This window comes from Lissotriton helveticus, chromosome 5_1, assembly GCF_964261635.1.
Source record: "Lissotriton helveticus chromosome 5_1, aLisHel1.1, whole genome shotgun sequence".
NCBI lineage: Eukaryota > Metazoa > Chordata > Amphibia > Caudata > Salamandridae > Lissotriton > Lissotriton helveticus.
In genome coordinates this window covers 1,251,701,271-1,251,721,529 of record NC_136065.1, presented here as the reverse complement: position 1 = coordinate 1,251,721,529, position 20,259 = coordinate 1,251,701,271, and the positions used below count along the sequence as shown (strand labels likewise).

Below are 20,259 nucleotides of genomic sequence, written 5' to 3'. Positions count from 1 at the left end.
AGTAAATATCGCGGCCATCGCGCTAGTGGGCCGATTTCGCGATTTTTTCGTGAATCGCGAAATCGCGAAATTCTGGAGGGTCTGGTTATTTTACTGATGCCTTGGATCTGACCATTTGCCCCTTATATATCTTCCCGTGAGCCTTTCAGTTTGGTAATTAAATCTTATTATCTTTGTCATCTGTGTCCGCCTCCTCTTTGCAACAGGAACCATGGTTCACATCCGTGTAAGCTCAAGATCCTTGGATTCTGGACAAATCACTTAATCCTCTCGTGCCCGCAAAAGCATGAATGTGTAACGTAACTTTCTCGATCAAAGTACTACAATATCTTTGGTTTAATTCGTACTATATTTATATAAACTGCACAAAACATAAGTACCATCTTCTGAAGGTTCCAGAGTTCCAAAACGGGCAAACGTGGCCTGTACCTGTATCTAAGAAGGTGAGAGAAACGAATATATGATTATACCACGATTTCAATTACCACGCATGGCTTTACCACGCGAATTTTACATCGCAAGTGGCTTTACCACGCTGGTATTTACAACGTAGGATTTTACTACGCCTAGAAACGTCTTACCTGCACGTCTTTCTCTACGAGCCCTTACTTCCATCCTCCATTGAAACAAGCGTCAAAACACGTATACCAAAATAAAAAAAGGACTGTTTTTTTGACGTACACGGCACGTCTTTGGGGGAGGCTCTTTCCTTTTTCTTTTAAAATTATGTTCGTTTTTTTTTTTTAAGTAAACTGCTTGTTATTTTTTGGGGGGGAGACCCCCCCCAGCCCCCCTCTGCCCACCGCTTGTTATTTTTGGGGGGGGGAGACCCCCCCCAGCCCCCCTCTGCCCCCCAAGCCCACGCAGAACGACTCGAAGGAATACCACATCTCCCCCCCAGCCCGTGGTAAAGACGTCGTGGAAGGCACCCTGCGTGGAAGGCACCCTGCGTGGTAAGTGTCACGTGGTAAATGTTAGTAGTGGTAATGCCTTCGTGGTAAATGATGTTTCCCGAGAGAAACAGAGTGTGTATGTCTGTCAGTCTTCAGTAGAATGTCATCCAATTTGGTATATTCTCATCAGACAACTCGCCCCCGCCTACAAAATGCCACCTCAAAGTAGGTTTGAGTTGCCTCTTAAAATAGCGGTCCCCCAGACAGCCCCACCCTTCTTAACTCGCCTTTCATCGCAACCGGCAAAGGGCTTGACGTGGCTTAGGCAACCCGGCCTCCGCATAATACCGGAGGGCTGACGTCACACGGGAGGGGGCGGCGGTTAAAGGCAACTCTTGTTTGATTGGCTGATGAAGGAGTGGTGCAGCCAATGGCCTGTACAGTCGCGTTCTCTCTCTATGACGTCGGTTGTTATATGAAGAGAACGCTGCCAAGTGCCTTCTTCTTCGCTGCGAGGAGAGAGGAAGAGGTCAGACTTGCGGGAGGTGAGAGGCGGGGCTGGACCACGTGACGTGACCGGGAGGGGACTGGAGGGGGGTTAATGGGCGCGCGACTGCCTTGAACCTGGGGGTAACAATGAGTGCCCTACTCCTGCTTAACGGCACAACACTCGGGGCCTACTGTCGAGTGGAACGCAGTTACTTACCACAGAACACCCACCTGTCAGCGACTAGCCTGTCGCAGTGTATTAATTTCTAGGGTGATCGTGTCTCATGATTTAGTTCAGCTGTTTCTTCCTGATCTCCCTCGTTTTTTGTATTTTTACCTTCGAGAATCATTTACATTATTTTGGTATAAATGAGTGAGCCTCCCCCCAACATTTCTTACACTAGTTAGCCTGGATTGTCATCATTGAAAGCAAATTTGCAAGTAACCTACCGAAACTACAACCTGTTGAAGGTATTAAATACTTCGCAGCTTTTTCCTCTAATCCGGTATGGCCTCCCCCGCACACAGTGGTTAACTTAATTCCAACAACACTAACTTCGCATATGCTGCTCACTATCCTGCACTACAGGTTGACAAGTCAAGAAATTAACAGGGAACACCCCTCCTTCAAGGGCTTGGTTCTGGCCATACCGGCTATACTGAGGGAAAGTTCGCAAATACCCAGTACAACGTCTACCTACCCTCCAGGTCTCTGGGGCGGCGGAGTGGGTTGTGTGTTGTTGAGTGTGTCTGCAGGGCACAATTCAGCTTAAACTGGCACAAATCCTTCCCTGAGTGTCTAGGCAGCCTGATGAGGACTCTCACAAAGCTTTTGCTGTACCTGCCTATGTGGCACCGAAAAGTCATCTGCTGCATATATCGTGCTACATAAATTAATTTCACCTACATTACGAAACTGTAGGTAGGACGTGGCTTATATCCATGGTCTCTTTTTTTTTGTATTGACACAAGTTCTGCTCTATCCATAAAAGCTGTTTTTCATGTATTCAGTTTGTTTGTGTTAGGTGGCCTCTTCTCGGATCTTTAGTCAGTTTTATGTTCTGCTTTATCTAGCTTGGTGCTATGGCAGATGCTAAGTTGTATGTTGCCTGCACATCTGGAAGAGAAGTGTACCTACCTGGAGACGCTTGATGGTCGTTAAGCATGCCGTCCTATTTGTATTTATTAATGGGATGGGCATTTCTCATTTTCAGCCACAAATCATGTACATAGAAACATGTTTGTTTATGAACAGACTGAGATAATGGATGGTTCCCTTTTGCCTGCTGTACGGAGATCGTACTTTGCTGATAATGGGAAGCTGGACTCGCATCAACTGTCGGGGCGTCAGTAGTGTAAGCCTCATAAAGGGTGAGGTGCGCACAGTTTGCACACTGTTCCTGTGCTGACAGGAGCCGACTGCGAGATGCAAGGGTAGGCAGCAACAAGCCAGGAGAGCCCCTCCTCCTTCATCACAACCATACACCGTAATGTTTGGGTGTGGCTTTGTATTCCCTGTGCATGCCTTTGCATAGGTGTGTATAAATGTGAGGGGCAGAATCTCTTCATGATTTGCCCTTCATGATGATTTTTTTTTGTATGTGAATGTCTTTATCAGTGAGTAATAGGTGCATTACTTGGTAGCCAACTAAGTGAATGCAAGCAGGGCTGACGGTCTCTTGGGAAGAAGTTGGTGTAGGAAGCAGTGGCGGCTGGTGAACTTTGAAAGTGGTGGTAGGCTTAAATTCTCACCTCAAACTGGAACAGGTAAGCTAGTGGAGTGTGCAAGCTTGAAATCCTTGTAGAATGTTTGGAGGTGGTTGTAGTTCTGCCTTGATATTTGAAAAAAAAATATGGGTTATTTGCAACATCCTTTACACACACAGTTATTAAAAGAAAACCCATTGGTTCTCAACGGACTCCTTTGAGTACTGCCAAGCAAGCTTTACCCGCAATACGTGGTCTTGACACTTCCAAATAAAAGCATCACAAAATGGAGGCAAAACCATGAACTTTGGAATGTAGTTTCCTTTAAAAGTAGGTTGCAGCAATGTTCATTCCATGCAGTTAAGAAAATCAGGGTATGCTTAGTCACACATGCCTATTGATTTTTCAAAAGTATCTTTCTTCACTATATTTTCCCATCCAGTACTATCGAAGCGGGTTCTCTGCCATATGTTGTGGCTGAGTTTCTACATTAAAGGGTATATAGGGTGATCAAGTAAAAGGTTATTCAAATCTCGAATTGAAATTCCATAGGTAAAACAGCTACACATTCTTACAAGCTCACAAAGCCGTGCAACTGTTCTGTTACAAATAAATTCCATGACCATACAACAAACAAATAGCATCACTCTTACATGCTCATGGCTCAGTCAGTGTTGCTGATACCATAATAAAAACTTTATCAATAAAGATAGTAAAATGCCTCTACCCAAAAATGTCACAAATGGGTTACAAAGATAAGTCTGTTTACCAGTGATCAAATACATACAGTAATACCTAGGCATTTGCAAACCGAAATTCACACATCCGAGTTCAAGCAGAATTATTAAAATCATAGGGCCTGGTCACCAGCAGGTTTGACTACGGCAAAGCACTCTATGCCGGAATAAACAAAAACCTCAACCGCAAGCTACATAACAGACCAGATCGGGAGGCCACTACTTCTCTTTCCACACAGCCAGAGCCTGGAACGACCTTCTGCTCTGCTCAGACAGATAACATCGCTCCCCATCTTTGCAAGAAATCTCAAAACCTGACTTTTTGACAGACACCCTCCTTGATGGACTGGAACCTGCGACCCCCAGCACCTTGAGACCCTTACAGGTGAGTAGTTGCGCTTAACAAACACCTGATTGATTAGGCACAAGCATCTGCTGGCAGGAAGATGCCAGAGTACCTGTTTTATTTTCATAAGAAAATGTAAGAGGCCAAGAGTTGTGACTTTCTGATCATGGAAACCAGGACAGCCAACAGATAGTATGGAAGGATGCTTCTAATCTGGTGACTAAATCAAATACCATGCCCTTGTGTTATTTAGATTTTAGCACCAGCTTCACTAGTGAAATAATGGTCGTAATAGAGAAATACTGGTTAGACGGCAAACCTGCGTAAGAACCAGAGCGTGAGCCAAGCCATCATAATATTTAGCGTGTAAATCATACAACAAACATTATGTTAAAATATAATACTTTAAAATCTAGAAAAGGCTATTCTTTTATAAACAAGTGGCAGCATTTCAGTTTAGCGTATTATTCAATGTAATGGATGACGTGGCGTTAGAAATGATAGTTTCCAAACAACTTAAGGACCTGCTGTTCCGATGATGCCTTATTCAACTTTTATGTTATGTTATACATGAGGAAGCAACATTGCAGAGAATTAAACTATATATGCATGAAATTTATTTCGGACTACATCTTGACCTGTTGTATTTGAAGGTGCCCTACAATGTTGTGATCACGGAATAGGGGGCATGTGAATTGAATTGAAATGAAGTACTTCCCTTGCATTACACCACCATTTACCCTGGCAAGCAGGGATTGACCCAGGTTTCTTAGTTAAAACATTGTGAAATTCTGCAACGGTATGGTTAGCTCGTTCTACCTCCTAACCAAAGATTAATGTTTGATGTTTAATTCTTCAAGTAACTAAATAAGTACACTGCGTTAAATAAATACTCCTATAATGAACCTGAGTCTTTCTAGGAACTAAAAAGTGCAGAGCTGAAACAAGGCAAGACATTATAATCTGCTACTATCCCTGGTCTTTAAAAAGAGACCGACTTCCGGCTTGGTTTATAATCTCAGTTAAGGTAATTCCACATATTAACAAAATATGAGGCCTTGGAGATTCCACAGAATTATAGGTCTTCACACAAGCACAAGTGAAGATCCGAGCTTGGATGCTGACAGACTCGGAGCTTGCACTGTCACACGTCTGAAAGTGGGCAGTTTCAGAGTAAATATTATTTTAAGATTTCAAGGTTTGGGTGTTAAATGGTTTACAGTTAGCCTACGCAAATACTCGCTATTTCTATGTTTACCCTGACTGAGACTGGTGTATTTCTGGTGATCATGAACACAGGTCTCCTCAAATAGATGCCATGGGTGGTGTCGTCATATTGCATAACCAGGTTGTTGGTGACATCACATGTGCCTTGTCAACAAATGCTGTAATCATGGTCCGCAGAAAGTCAGCCCAACCGGCTGTGTACTCTGAGAAAGGACATTGCCTATCTCCTCTCACCCGGCTTTCATGGCTGCCAAGAGAACATTAAATCCTGAGACTTGACGATTTACTTTCCTTAGAAGTACAATTAGTCAACCGGCTTAAAAACCTGGACGGTCAGTAGATGTCGCACAACAGGAGGGCACTTGACATCATGCCCCTTACTTCTGACAGAAATGCATTTCCTCTCTAACCACCACGCTTTCTATTTAACTTTTTCCAGACATTGTCGTGCCCTCGAGGAATGACATTTCCATCTCTGGCAAATCTAAGCCAAAAAGATCCAAACATTCAGATCTGCTAGATATTTTTCCCAATAAAAAAAATCTAGTTCAAAGTTACTCCATTACCTAGAGTTGTATGCAACTGGTTCACCAGAATCGTTGACAAAATAATTCAGTTTACGTAGACTGCTTTAATTCCATCACCAGTCCAACCACTCTTGTCTACAGTTCATTCTTCTGCCCCTTTAGTACTAGTCATCAACCCTTACGCATACATGCTCTCCTTGGTTTGTGGGTATCTGAAGTCGAGAAGTCTGCTCCAGAAGTTGGTCTAACAACCTCGTGCATATGAATCCCCCTGGAGCTTTATTATTTTAGAACTATTTACAATAATATGGAACCTGTGCCTCCGGATCATGCCAGTGCGAGTTGGCCTGGTTCCCCTGACTTCAGAATCCAGGCTCATGTTCCAGCAGTTCCAGGCCTCTGCACATGTGTGCCTGGTGGCTGCTTGGGGTGCCCTGAGCTCCTGGCACAACAGTTTGATACCAGGCATGAGAAATAAGTGCTTTGTTTCCCTTTCACTGCCGCGTGGGCAGTGATGATAACCTGCTTCCTAATGCTCTCGGCGCTTACTTTGTTTCCCCGTAACCCTACCCATTATGGTTATGATAAGCTGTAAAGATGGGGATCGTTGGACACGTTGGTCTAGAATATCAGGCATAATTGCTTAGCTTAACCTGCTGTTGCTTCAAGATGTGCATGACACTTAATCTAAAGGTTGTCAAGATATGAGCAGTGTCCAGATGCAAGCCAAAAGTTCTGCACTGAAGTCAACTGGTCAATTATTGCCAGTCCCATGAGACCAAGACTAAACCCCTAAGTCATGATCATCTTTTTTTTTTTTTATTTAAAATGAAGCTGTGAGACGAACCCTTAACCTGTTAATGGTGCTTTTAAAAAAAAAAAAAAAACTTTTTAACTCTGCCTACTCAGAATAGCTGCACTATTTGGAATACATAAATGTAAGACATGTCAAGGGCATTTTCTTCCATTTTTTCCCTTTTTATATTGCTATACAAAGGTACAAGAACGTAATAAAAGAATACTTTTATCTACATACCCTTTCAGTAGCTTGCATATAACACGAGGGCTCATTTAATCTTTATTTTTTACGTATGTCTGGTACTTGTAGTTCTTCTTTAAAGGCTAAAGGCCTCACTGGAACTATCGGGAAATAGCCAGAATGAGCTACTCAAATCTGTCATTGGATATAAGATGATATTGCTGTTGTCTGTACTATAGTTCGTACATTTGAATGAAGCATTGCTGCTCCTTGTACCGAACCTGCTTGTTTGAGCGAAGCTTACACTGCTGTGATTTCTGCTCTTCCTTTCTGTGGGAATCTTGCTCGACTTCTTCCCGTGCTGTAATCATTGTCGGTGTTAGAAAAGCTTGCACACACTGCACCCTTGTTACTCAAACTAGCTTTATAATGTTCTCGGGTTGTCCATACTGCATGTCCATTCAATGTTTTTTTTTGCTGACACTGCAAACTTTCTGCATTGCATTATAAGTGTCGCAGCCCTGCTCTGACGCTCATTAAAAGAATACCGGTCTACCTGAGCCGTTCTGATATGTATAATTAAAATACATAATCTCTGTTTAGAGGTTCTGCCACCGGCAATTATAACATAGAAACCTTCTATAGAAGTTCTGATCGTGTCACTTAGCATAACTAACGTGCCCTTTGAAAGGTGCCCATACAGTTCCATTCACATTATAGCAGCACTGTGGTGTTAGGAATCCCTTTTCATAAAAAGTGCCGCTGTCCTGATGGCCAGTCTGAAAATGTCACATTAAAACATTTGATTCCTGCTCAAAGTTTTATGAACTGTGGCACTGGGGTATTACGGCGCTGCAGTGAAGGGCACGTCATGACCCAAAGAAGTGTTTATAAATAAACCGTCAAAATATGGCAGTTTTCCGACTCCGCCCGTGCCCGTTTCTTCAATCCTATCTCCAGATTCACCTGGTGGGATCATGTAGTTACACCCCCCCGCTCCATCTCCAGCATGAGGCCTTGCTCAGACTCCTCATGCAAGCACACCCCGTACCATGAGGCTGTCTTCTTTCACCCCCCCCCCCCCCTTATCCCTCTGCGGGTGACTGCCGCAGGTTTCTCTTCCCTGTATCCGGCCAGCCAGTGTCTCATTCTCCTTGCTGAGGGAGGCCCCTCACACATTGACCTTTGACCGTACGACTCCCTCCTATCTCTTCTCTACACCCTCTCCCTCCTACAGGGGATATAGCTCCTACGCAACTCGTGTCTGCTTGTCGCTGGATGTATATTTAGTTTGGCTGCCTACAGCGATGGGTGTGTGAGGGGCCAACTTCGGCTCATCCAATGAATCTCCTCTCTGTGCTGATGCAATAGGATATTTGGCAGAAATAAATGCGATTGTCGCACATTCACCGTGATGCTGGCCCAAGGCATTAGAGTTTTTTTGTTTTAAGCGGTTTGTAAATCCGTGTTGGCTGATAGCTTGGCCGCTTGCAGTGACGGTCATATGTTTGCGTGTTTTGATGGGGGTGTGCCTTGCTGGTGTCTGCCCCCCCCCTGCGTGTTGTGCGCCTACATCACTTTCCAGGGCGGAGTGACCATAAAAGTGGCAGTGTCGACAACATCGTAGGATTCACGACTTGGTGAGAAGACGCGGCCACGCTCTAGCCGTCAGCCTCCAGCGTCTCCCTGGGCCCTGTCTTTGATACAAGAAAGATCATAGTCGGTGAGTCCAAAAGCCTCTGGCCCAATAGTATGAGCTCATGATGTGCCCGTTTCAGTGTTTAAGAAGCTGTAGAAGCTTTAGTGTTCAGCAGTCAGAGTTTGATATGTGAGATTCGGCTTGAAGGTAGGAATAGCCAGGTTAAATGAGCACACCCGTGGACAGAGTATTTCCTGTGATGAATCCTGTGTTTGTGAGGAGTCCTTGTTTGCAGTATGCTCCAAGGTGACTGGCCTACGCACGGGACACCAGCTGTTGCACGATGCGCTGGTGTTCAATGGACTCGATTGGATGGTGGTGTTGGGAGTAAATTCTGACGGAATGTTTGTGTTCCGGAATTTGTTAATTTATGACATGCACGAGAATATCTCATCTGAGAGCCATTCTTAAAACAGCAGAAATCTTTAGCCAAATCTCTTACTTGTTGGCTAGAGACGTTCTTTATGAAACTGTGAGCCTTGGGTTCTGCTTTCCGGGAAGGGTGCAGCCTTTGGGAAAATGGCAACCTTCTTTCTCTTTTGAAGAGTAGTGTGTGCACTGTGGTATCAGAGCAAAGCATGAAGGAGTGATCTTTGCTCCTTCAGGATCAGAGGTGCTGGTCTGGCAGTACTTGCGCGATTGTTTGTGGATTTATTTTAGTGTCTGTTCTGGCTTGGCACTCTAGTGTTTAGAGAAGTGCCTCAGTGAAGACGCTAGGGTAAAGAAACAGCATGATATATTTTTGCAAAGTGAATCTTTTAGTTGTTTAAAAGGGAATGTGTTCTCAAATTTGAGAGGCGAGGTCGGCAAAGAAGTGCCTTCTTAGGTTGTGTGTTGCGGTTTGGATCGAAGTCCCAAAAACAGCGCATTACGATGATTTGTTTTCAAGAAGGTCCTTATTTCCTGCTTTGAAGCCTTTAGTCCTCATGTCAGATTTTGATTTCACTTGATATCTTGTACTGCGACCTCATTTTAGATGTATATGTTTATACATGTATAGCCCCTACAGTAACCCTGTAAAGCAAGGTTTTATTGTAATTGACCGGTGTTCGATAGAGTAACATGGGCTGGCTATAGAGGAAACTCGAGATGGTTAGCTCCATTATGGAACAACCAAATTGTCTTGTTTGGTGTCAAACACCATGCATCTTAACCCCCAATACGATTCTCATGTTGAGGGTGAGCTGGCATGCACAAGGGTGCCACCCTGAGTGGGTGCCTACCCCCACCCCCCAATATATTTTGACCCAGTGCCTTGGTGGGCATCCCTGAGCCATTTGCCTCCGAGACAAGTCTGCCTTCATGATGAGTTATCCTAGCACTTCCCCAGGATGGAGCCAAAGGCCTGGGCCAGAAGTAGGTCACACCTCCTCCCTCCCATGATTGCTAGTGTTTAGTCATCAAGACAGTGAGCCTCAAAGGCTTTCACTACCCTTGATATGTAATTTATTGTCCCCTACTCTAGAACAAAGCCCTTACTTCCCTGTCCACTCTGACGGGCGGTAACATTACTTTAGGCGGCATACACCTCCAAAAGGCTACCCACACCTTTAGGGTGAGCGAAGAGCTCTGTACAGCCAAGGAAGGGTTCTGTCATGTGGGAAGACCCTAAATTAGAAGACTCTGGGTAGAAAGGTGACGTACACCCACATGATGTTGTCACCTCAGGGACGGGTTAGCCGTAGGGACCAGTAGCCCATTGGCCACTGTCCCTCAATCCCATAACCTCCCCTAAACTGAATTTAAGGGTATCCCCAGACACCAGAGCCTCATTTCTGACTTTGCGTCTTTGTGTCTCTTCTCGGATTCAGTCACTGACCAATAGGACTTTGGACTCTGCCGTAGCGCAAAGAGAGGGCACGTAAATGCCCTTAAAAGACCATATACTGGAACTGCATATTCATGTGTCTGTGACAAAAGCTCTTCTTTGCTCCCAGAAAGAGGGGCTCCAGTAGACGCCAGACACCAAAGCAGACTCCCTTGGATTTGTGGAACCAGTTCCCTGCAAGCTGCAGGAAAATCAAGGTGCTGCATGACAAGAATTGCGAACCGCTGGGCCTGTTGAGTGAGCCCAAAGAGAAGTGGTGTCCTGCAAGCCCAGAGTGGTAGCTAGGCTTTCTACCTAGTTTTAAACTGCTACTCTACGCCTGTTGACTTCCAGCCGCCAAAATAAACTGTGGACTAAATTTGCCAAAGCTTGGTGATCCCCAGTTTGCTGATGGACTGAGTGTCATACCCAGCCCGAGAGTAACTCGTAGTGACCGATTTAGTCAACAACCTTGCTGCTGTGTTCATGCGTCCTGAAGCGGGTGGCGAGTATGTGGTAAAGCATCTTTGGTGCGACCTCACCTGGTGATTGAAAACTGCCAGCTACCTCTGCACCTGTAGCTGCTGAGCAAGGTAGAAGAAATCCAGCTGTTGAACCGGAGTCCTAGGACCCCAAAGGCCTTTACTCCCCGTGGGTATAGTGGAACTCCATTTCCAAGTGTGGTTTTGTCAAGTACTGCAAGTTTGACAGATGCTGTGGATCCCTTTCCGTACCAAGGACAGCCAAGTCACCTCTGCACCTAGACTCCCTGGGCAAGGTAATGAAGTAACGACTGTTGTAACTTGGTCTAGGGACCCTCATGCAGTGCTTAATTTCTGCCAGTGGTTTCGGGTTCTTAGCACCTGCACCTACTTAACAGGGCCGAGGTTATTGAATTTTTCTCCCCTGTGTGATGGGCAAGTAATTCCTAAAAATAAATGTACTTACCCGCTGCAATTCAAAACATCTGACGTCGAAGGAGGCTTCGGTTCGGCTGCATGTCTGCCTGGTATGTCAGACCCACCCAGGTCCAGGCATGATGACTGCATCACGTTAGTGATGTCAGTCATGCACGCGTGTGTCACTCCCATTGGTTAATTATATTTGAGTGCTGATGAAGAGCTTAACCGCATCAGTGCGGTGCATTTTCCCGCTGTGCGCTGAAGTTTTAAAAAACCCGCGGTTCATAACGAGCTCAGCTCGTCATGAGCGTAGGAGAGGTGTACCTCATGACGAGCTGAGCTCGTCATCAGCGTCGATGTGGTTAAGCTGACCGGGTCCTGGAAAGTTCAGGTCTGTCTCAGCCTCAGGACAACCAATGTGACGTCAGGCGTTTTGAATTGCAACAGGTATTGTAATAGGCTATTTATTATTATGGCACACAGGGGTTTGAGGGCTGGGGTTGCTTGACCACAGTTAACAAACACTTGCCTACAAATAATTTAATGTAGGTGGTAATGGACTACAATCTTCAGATCACGGTACAAGGCAGATTCATTCAGTTTTGTAATGGTAATTGGAGATGGCGGCCGCAAGCTGAGTGGTCGCACTCCTGCAGGGGAAGATGGCGGCTGAGTAGAACGCTCAGTCGGAGAGCTCCTGAACCTGACTCCTCTGACATGAGGAAAACGCGATGAAATGCGGTGAAATATAAAAAACAAACGAACTTTACAGGAACGCTGCAGTATTAAGAAAGAAATAAAGCGATCTGCTTTTCCAGCAAAAGGAATGCGAGTGCAACGCGCCCCTCGCTCGATCTCAAGCATTACAGCCGAGGACGACGTGGGAACAAGCAAAAGCAGGCACGGGAGATGTTAACCCACCTCGAGGCAGAATACAGTGAGGCGCTGGTGAAGGGCAGCATAAACGGTGTAACCGCCACAGAGTTGGTCGTTGTGTTTAAAGTCCCTCGAAGCTCCGAGAGTGTGCAGAGCGAGCAGAGCGAGGAGAGCAACGGGTCCGCCGTCATACATCCGGGGAGTCCAGGGAATCATCCAGGGAACCGAGACGGGATTTGGGCAGTAGCCGCCAGAGCAAAAGCAGCAGCAGGCAAAGCAGCCGGAAGAGTTTGGTATCTCTTCCGGGGTATGAGCAGTCGAGCCTTACCAAACGAAGTGAGTTCAGGGCTTGGCTTCCGGACAGAGAGAGGCAGAGCCTCAGCAGTCTGCGCAGTCCCAGGAGAGGAACACACAAGTTGGAAACACACTCGAGGCGACCCAGGAAGCATTAGCACAAAAGATAAGTGGCTCAGACCTCTCAACACTGCGGAGATAAAGGCTCTTAATTTAACTTGTAAAATAAACGCTGTCAGACCAGAGAAAGTCAATACACTGACTCATATGAGTGCTGGGTTAAAAGGCACAGAGGGAGATGTGAGGGGGTGCACCAAGTCCTCTGAACAAACTGAAAGCTTGGAAAGATTAGAGCCCTGCACTGAAAATAAACTGGGCGCTATACCAGAGAGACAAGAGAGGAAAGTAATTTCAAACTATAGCCTGCGAAATAGAGCCTTCCTAAGCCAGGAACAATATCCGAAAGGAATTTCTCCTAGAGAGATAAAAAAGAGAGTTAGAAAGCCACCTAAGGAGAGATTAAAAAAAAACACTGACACTGAAAAAGAAATAAATTCAACGAAAAATAAACCTGATATACTGCAGAAAAGAAACGTTAAAATAACACCTTCGTTAAGGACATACTTTAAAGTCCAGTCTAAACAAGACCTTCATACCAAAGAGGTGTGTACACAAATTATACCTGAAAACCTAACCCCAAGTCCAATTCTAACACAGCAAAACACTGTATCGCCCCTGACAGCACCTATCTGCTTGGTTCACGAGAAAGTATCTCCAGTTAGCTGCAAGAATAAAACGCAAAGTAAGGCTGAGACTGGAGAAGAAGAAATTAAAGAGGCAGAAATAGAGGTAGGTACCAACCTTCTAGTAGGTATCATGGCCACTGGGGTGACTAAGGGTGTTGGAAACCTAGAGGAAAGAGAAGAAATAGTAGGCAATAGGAATGGGTTGCTCGAGAATGAGGCTGAGACTGAATTACAAGTGACAGGTCAAAGTATCCGGGAAAATCAGACAGATAGACCTCTTGAGACTGACTTACAAGAAACAGGACATAGTATCCCGGGAAATCAGACGGATAGGCTTCTTGAAAAAATATGGATAGACATGAGAGAAAAATTCACCATATCAGAAGCCAAGCAGGATAAAATACAAGAAGTATGCGAGAAACTGGACAACAAACTCAATGAGCTGGGAGACAGAGTGACTGCCATAGAAAGTGAAGTTGGCACCCTAAGTAAAAAAGTGGAGAAAAATCAAAAAGACATAAACTCTCTGAGGCAGGATAACAAAACATTGCACGAGAAGATGGAATCGCTCGAGAATCAAGCAAGAAAAAATAACATAAGGATCTTAAATGTGCCGGAAAATCAAGAGGGATCTGATATCAAAAAATATGTGGTGGAACTACTCTTAGAACATTTCCCATGGGCAGTCAGAGCACAGCTTGAAGAAGATATACAAAGGACACATAGGGATCCTTTTAGCAAAAATAAAGAGAGGAAAACACCAAGGAAAATTCTCGTAAATTTCAAAACCTACGTGCTAAAAGAAAAAATCCTGGGAGAGGGATTGAAAAAAGGCAACTTCAACAAAGAGAACTGGTCTTTTAAAATTAGATCGGACATGTCTAAGGTTTCACAGACCAGACAATGGGAGCTAGGGAACCTAATGCCAGAATTACAGCAACTTGGTGCAACTGTGCAGATGAAGTTCCCTCCGTCATTAAGGATAATGTGGAGGAACAAAATGCGAAATATACGGGACCCAGAGGAAGTAAAATCTCTCCTGGACTTAATGCGAGAAGAAATTATGTCGAAAGAGTTAGGAAGGTAAAGAGAAATGCTATTAACATATGTAGCTCTCGTATAAACAATGATATAGGTCGCTGCAGAACTACAGATACAATAAAGAGTACAATAAAGACATTAAAGACGTGTCAAGAGTCAGGGGGAAGAGGAGCCATAAAGGGTTAAGGAATAACCCTAAGAAAAGAAGAAGGAGGCTTCCCCAGGGAGGGTGAAAATAAAACACTAAAAGAAAACACAAAAAAATATTCAGTTCAGAAAAAGGGTGGGGAGCAAAATAGGGAAAAAATAGAAAAAAAAATCCTCAAACGTCAGGGAATGGAAAAGGGGTTGCCTTTTATATACAATGAAATAAACAGTATCCGGGCCGGGGAAGCGATAATGAGAAACAGAGCAGAAGGGGGATATGACTACGAGTAAAAATGTTAAAATCCTCTCCTGGAACGTTAATGGAATGAGAACCAAAAGTAGAAGGAATAGGATTTTAGAATACCTTAAAACATCAGAGTGTGAAATTATTATATTACAGGAAACACACTTGCTAAAAGAGGAGTGGGCCCAAATAATGAAGAACTTACGATGGGTAGATAGATATATATGCACCACACAAGATTGTAATATCAAAGGGATTGGGATAATAATAAAAAAATCACTCAAGGCCACAGTAGAATCGGAAGAACTAGACAACAAGGGGAGATGGGCAATAGTAAAAATAAGGATCCAAAATAATTATTATACAATAGCAGGATACTATGGCCCTAACTTAGATGATGCAGAACCCTTACAAAAGTTATACTCACATCTATTATCAGCCACTAGCCCAATAATCCTGGGAGGCGATTTTAACCTTATAATGGACCCTAAAATCGACAGGTTCCCCCCAGGAAGGCAGGCAAGCCTACCTAGAATGAGAGAATGGATTAAAATATACAAAAGGGACCTAGAACTAATAGATATTTGGAGAGCGAAAGGGGAGAAAACCCAACCTTTCACGTTGCATAACAAAAAATTAGGGCATAGGTCAAGAATTGACTACTTCCTCATAGATAAAGATCTGTCAGAAAAAGTTAAAAACTTAGTACATATACCTGCTCATCTATCAGATCACTCTGCGGTCCAATTGACTCTCCAAATAGAGACAATAAAAACTCAAAAAAGATTCACGGTAGAACGGGCAATCCTATTAGATCAACAAATTGTCAGAGAACTTAAAAGAGAGACAGAAAACTTCTTTGAAAACAACAAAATTGGCACGACTAAACAAATCACGTGGGATGCATACAAAGCAGTATTAAGGGGGAAACTACTCAGTTTGGGTGCATATAAAACTAAAAAAATCGGACAAGAGATAAAGGATCTGGAAAACAATATCAATTCCCTAGATTCTGAAATAAAAGTGGAAAAGGATATAACAAAGAAAAAGGAGTTGGAAAGAAGGAGGCAAAATCAGAAAGAAAGTCTCGAGAGTATATTAGAAGATAGAGTCCGTACAAAGTGGGAATCAAGCAAACTAAGAAACCATGAATACGGAGAAGGGTGTGGAAAGTGGCTTGCATGGAAATTAAGAACGGATCAAACCAGAAATAAAGTAGGAAGTATACATCTAGACGACCAGATGAACCAAAGCAAGGATGAGAATGTCATCAGACAAGAATTCAAGAAATTCTTCACAGAACTTTATACAGAAGATACAAACCCTTCAGAAGATCAGATTGAAGAGTTCCTTGATGCTATACCATCTTTAGCCCTAACAGAAGATGAAAAAGTAGAACTGAACAGAGAATTTCAAATAAGTGAGATAGAGGAAATAATTAAGAACTTAAAAAAAGGCAAAGCAGCAGGCCCAGATGCCCTACCAAATGAATTCTATCTGATATTAAAGGACACTCTCGCACCATACATTACAGAGCTGGCAAACTTGATTCTTATACATCAAAACAAAATCCCAGACTCCTGGAATGATGCCATAATTACGATTATACTAAAACCAGGCAAGGACCCTAGCAGATGTGAGTCTTATCGACCCATATCGCTGCTGAATGCAGATTATAAAATCTTCACGAAAATCATGGCAGCGCGGCTAGGAAAGGTAATGCCTCAACTTATAAACTTGGACCAAAAAGGTTTCACTAAAGGAAGGCAATTGCATGAGATAACTCATGAACTCCTGAGCACTATTGACATAGCTATACAAGAGAAAACTCCACTTACAATACTAACTATCGATGCCGCAAAGGCTTTTGATAGAGTCAATTGGCTCTTTCTCGAAAAGGTGATGAATAAGAATAACATAGGACAACCATTTATCCAAGCCATGAAAGAAATCTACAAAACACCAAGGTCCAAAATTCTAGTCAATGGTAGCTTGACAGAAGACGTGATTATAGGAAGAGGAACTAGACAGGGATGCCCTCTCTCACCCCTGCTTTTTAACTTATATATTGAACCACTAGCGAATAAGATAAGAAATACTAAAGAAATAATTCCATTTATCTATCGTAACTGGGAAAAAAAGATCGCATTATATGCAGACGATTTGATGATCTTCACGAAAGATTATGTTTCCTCCAAATCGACCATAGAAAAGATCTTAACTACGTATGGAAAGATTTCAGGCTACCTAGTAAATCACTCCAAGACTGAAATAATGACATGGAATACGCACTTCAAAAACCCAAATATCAAAAAGGAAATAAAATATCTAGGAATCCTGATAAACCATGATCTAGAAAAAATTCCACAACGTAACTTAAACAAAGTAGCAGGGGAAGTGAGAAAATTATTCAAAGTATGGTCCTGTCTCCCCCTTAGCATAATTGGAAGATCAAATATCATCAAAATGTCTATTCTGCCCAAGTACACCTATCTCTTTAACACCATCCCCTTGGAATTTAGAAAATCTTTACTAAAAAAATCACAAGGAGAAATCGCCAGTTTTATATGGGCCTCAAAGGGAATAAGGATAGCCTGGAGAAAACTTAGAAGAAGCAAGAAAGACGGAGGACTAGCAAGCCCAGACTTGACGGAATACTGCAAGGCGTTTCAATTTAAAAATATACGGACATTACTCAGAACCCATTATAACTATCCAATATACCTGCAAGCATTAACGGATTCATTAGACCATTTTTTATTCAAATTCGGACACCCAAAATACTTTAAAAAAATAAAATTAAAGACCTTAAGAGAGGCGGCGAAACTTTGGACACAAATCAGAACAGCTTTGAATATTTCCTATTACAGCACTCTGGCCCCTATATGGGATTCACCAGGAACTCCAGAATTTCTAAAAGATGCACTGGCAAACCCCTTGAAACTAGCCAATGTTGACTACTGGGGCCAAATAATAAAAGGATCCTCTCTGGTAACTTGGGAAGAATTACAAAGTATTACTAACGATTCAATAGCAAAATTCAAATATTACCAAATGTCAAGCTGGGCTAAGACCATCCTCGGAAATAATCAAGATAGTAAGAATTTGGAAAAGGATATGGTAAAAGACTTACACATCAAAAAAGAGATTTCAAAATGGTACTGGATTCTTATTGAAGCAACAAATAAGGGCACACGAATTGAGGAGGAAATCTGGGGGAGAGACTTGCAAATTGATAACTTGGATAACATTTGGGAAAAATCAGTTGGGAAATGTTGGTCAACCCTAAAGTCAGTGGCACTAAAAAGAAATCACTTATATACAATACATCGTGCTTATTGGACTCCGAAAAAACTCTCCAAATTTAAGAATGCCGACATTAAAAAATGCCCGAAGTGTGGGGAAGAAAAAGCAGATGACATCCATATGTTTAAAAACTGCCCGTCTCTGGAAGATTACTGGGAGGAAATCGGTAAAACCGTGAGTAAGATCTTACAGAAACAACTAATTGTAAGTACAACTTTAACTCTTTTTGGAATAGAAGATACTAATGATGGAATAAGGTTATCTAAACACCATGAGAACCTTCTATTCGTATTGATAGTACTAGCGAGAAGAGAGATTTGTGTTAATTGGTTGAATGCGGCACCTCCCACTTTTGAGTCATGGATGAATTCTGTTATAAGGATTAATAAGCTAGATAGAAGAGGGACAACTTCCAAAAAGTTTAAATTTTGGGAAATTTTGGAAAAATACTTAACTGCTAACTTGGAGTTGACACAAACAATCCTATGATTAATGCGAAATGACATCTGGTGGACAAGTAAAGTACTTGCCGAGTAGTCAAGGTGGCTAGCTCTTACCTCATTCGCAAACCAGATATCCTAATATATAATGGGCTGAGGATACTCCTCTGCGTAACTCCTCGAAGAGGAAGACCAAGGGACCGCCCCGGAATCCACGCTAAGAGGCAGAAACCTAAAGTTCCATTCATATATAAAATCGCAATATGAGGATATAAAAAAAAAAAAAAAAAAAAAAAAAAAAAAAAAAAAAAAATGGTAATTGGAGAGTTATGAAATTAGTAAACTACTTTACATAAAATATATTCTAAAATGCCAATGGAATAGCTTAATTTTTCTCAGCTCTGGCTGCAGGTCACAGGTTCTTGTGAGGTCAAAAAACGAGTGAAGAAAATGGGACTAGATGATAGATGCTTGTGAAAAGTCGGAGAACTGTTATGAGTGTTTAATAAATGGTGCTACGGTCTGAGTAATTAAGGAGTGCGAAGCTTACTGTTTTACCAGCTCGCATGACTCACTGAACTGAATCGACCTGAAGCAGGACAAAAATGATTCGTTTTTACTTTTGCATGCTATTGCTTATGGCTTGGACCTACCCACCAAAACACAGCGCAGTCCTTGTCCCACCTCGCCTCGGTGTGCACAGCACTGTACTGTATTAAAAAAACAAATAACTTGCCTGCACCATGACTGCTGTGCTGCATGAGTAGCTGCATTCAGGGATTAAATCGCTGGGTAGCTGGAAGTACTGCAGGCACGTTGGGCCAAACTGAACCGTAGAGGCCTGTGAATCACTAGCTGTGACCAAACCAGCTAACCGTACATGATTTCATTTACACTACACATTGTACATGCTGTGTGGCATGTGCAGTTGCATGGTCTTCAGGGTGGGGCAGAGCGGGTGTGGTGAAGATTGTATTATCATGCGCAGTATAAACTGCAAGTGCGGCGTCTCGTGTGGTACAATAGGACCAATGTGCCAATGGTCTGCAACTAAGTGCCACCGTAGCTGCAGGTCAGAGTTAAGATGAGTAGTTGGCAGTCATTATAACATATTGATAATATCTTGTTCTCTACGGTGGGGACAGGGCTGCTGAATTAAGGACAGGGAGCAGGGGTTGCGAGACTTGAGCCATTATGATATTGTGACTGACTGTGAGCCTGCAGTCCTGCAAGTGCATTGCATGCCGTTGATGCTTCTTTATTACTGATTGGAGGGTCCAGTCGTTGCAAGGGAGAGGCGAGACTGGCTGGGTGTCCTAAAATGTTTGTGTAGTAGAACAAAGGTCCATGTGGTGAAATGAAATTTTGTGTGGAAGTATTATGATCAAAGTCCCAAAGGGCTAAGGACCGTGTGATTTAATGTTCCTATGGTAAAGGTCTTGTGGTGAGACACAAGTGGTAAAACAAGCTGACACATACCAGTGTAGTAAAGTTCCCAGTGTAAGGATTAAGTTTGTCTGTGTGGTAAAGAGCCTGTCATGTGGCAAATATATGTGTAGTAAAGTAATTCACTGTGTTTGGGTTAAGATCCTGCATCGCAATTGTGTGTTAAATGGCTGAGTACCGAGGCGTGTATTAAAAATGTCTTGTGTGATGCAGGTTTTCTTTCCCCTTGCCTCCTGCAGCTCTGGGTATCGTAGCGCTGCTCTCCTCCTCACTCACTGCTGCCAATCTGAATCTGTGCATTTTTAGCGCCTCGCATTGCTGGACATTAATTGTGCCGTGTGTTGATTGTAGATTTTTAATGGTGCCTGTGTGCTAGCCGTGGATATCAACTGTGCCTGTGTTTAAA

At 43.1% G+C, this 20,259-nt stretch overlaps 1 protein-coding gene across 1 annotated transcript in view; it reads left to right on the top strand.

Annotated features, from left to right (window-relative positions):
* Positions 1–1,329: 1,329 nt before the first annotated feature.
* OAT (ornithine aminotransferase) overlaps positions 1,330–20,259 on the top strand; it is a 100,467-nt gene continuing 81,537 nt past the window's right edge. The window contains exon 1 of the mRNA XM_078644021.1: positions 1,330–1,438. The gene's annotated coding sequence lies outside the window, so the exon portion shown is untranslated. The remainder of the gene's footprint in view (positions 1,439–20,259) is intronic.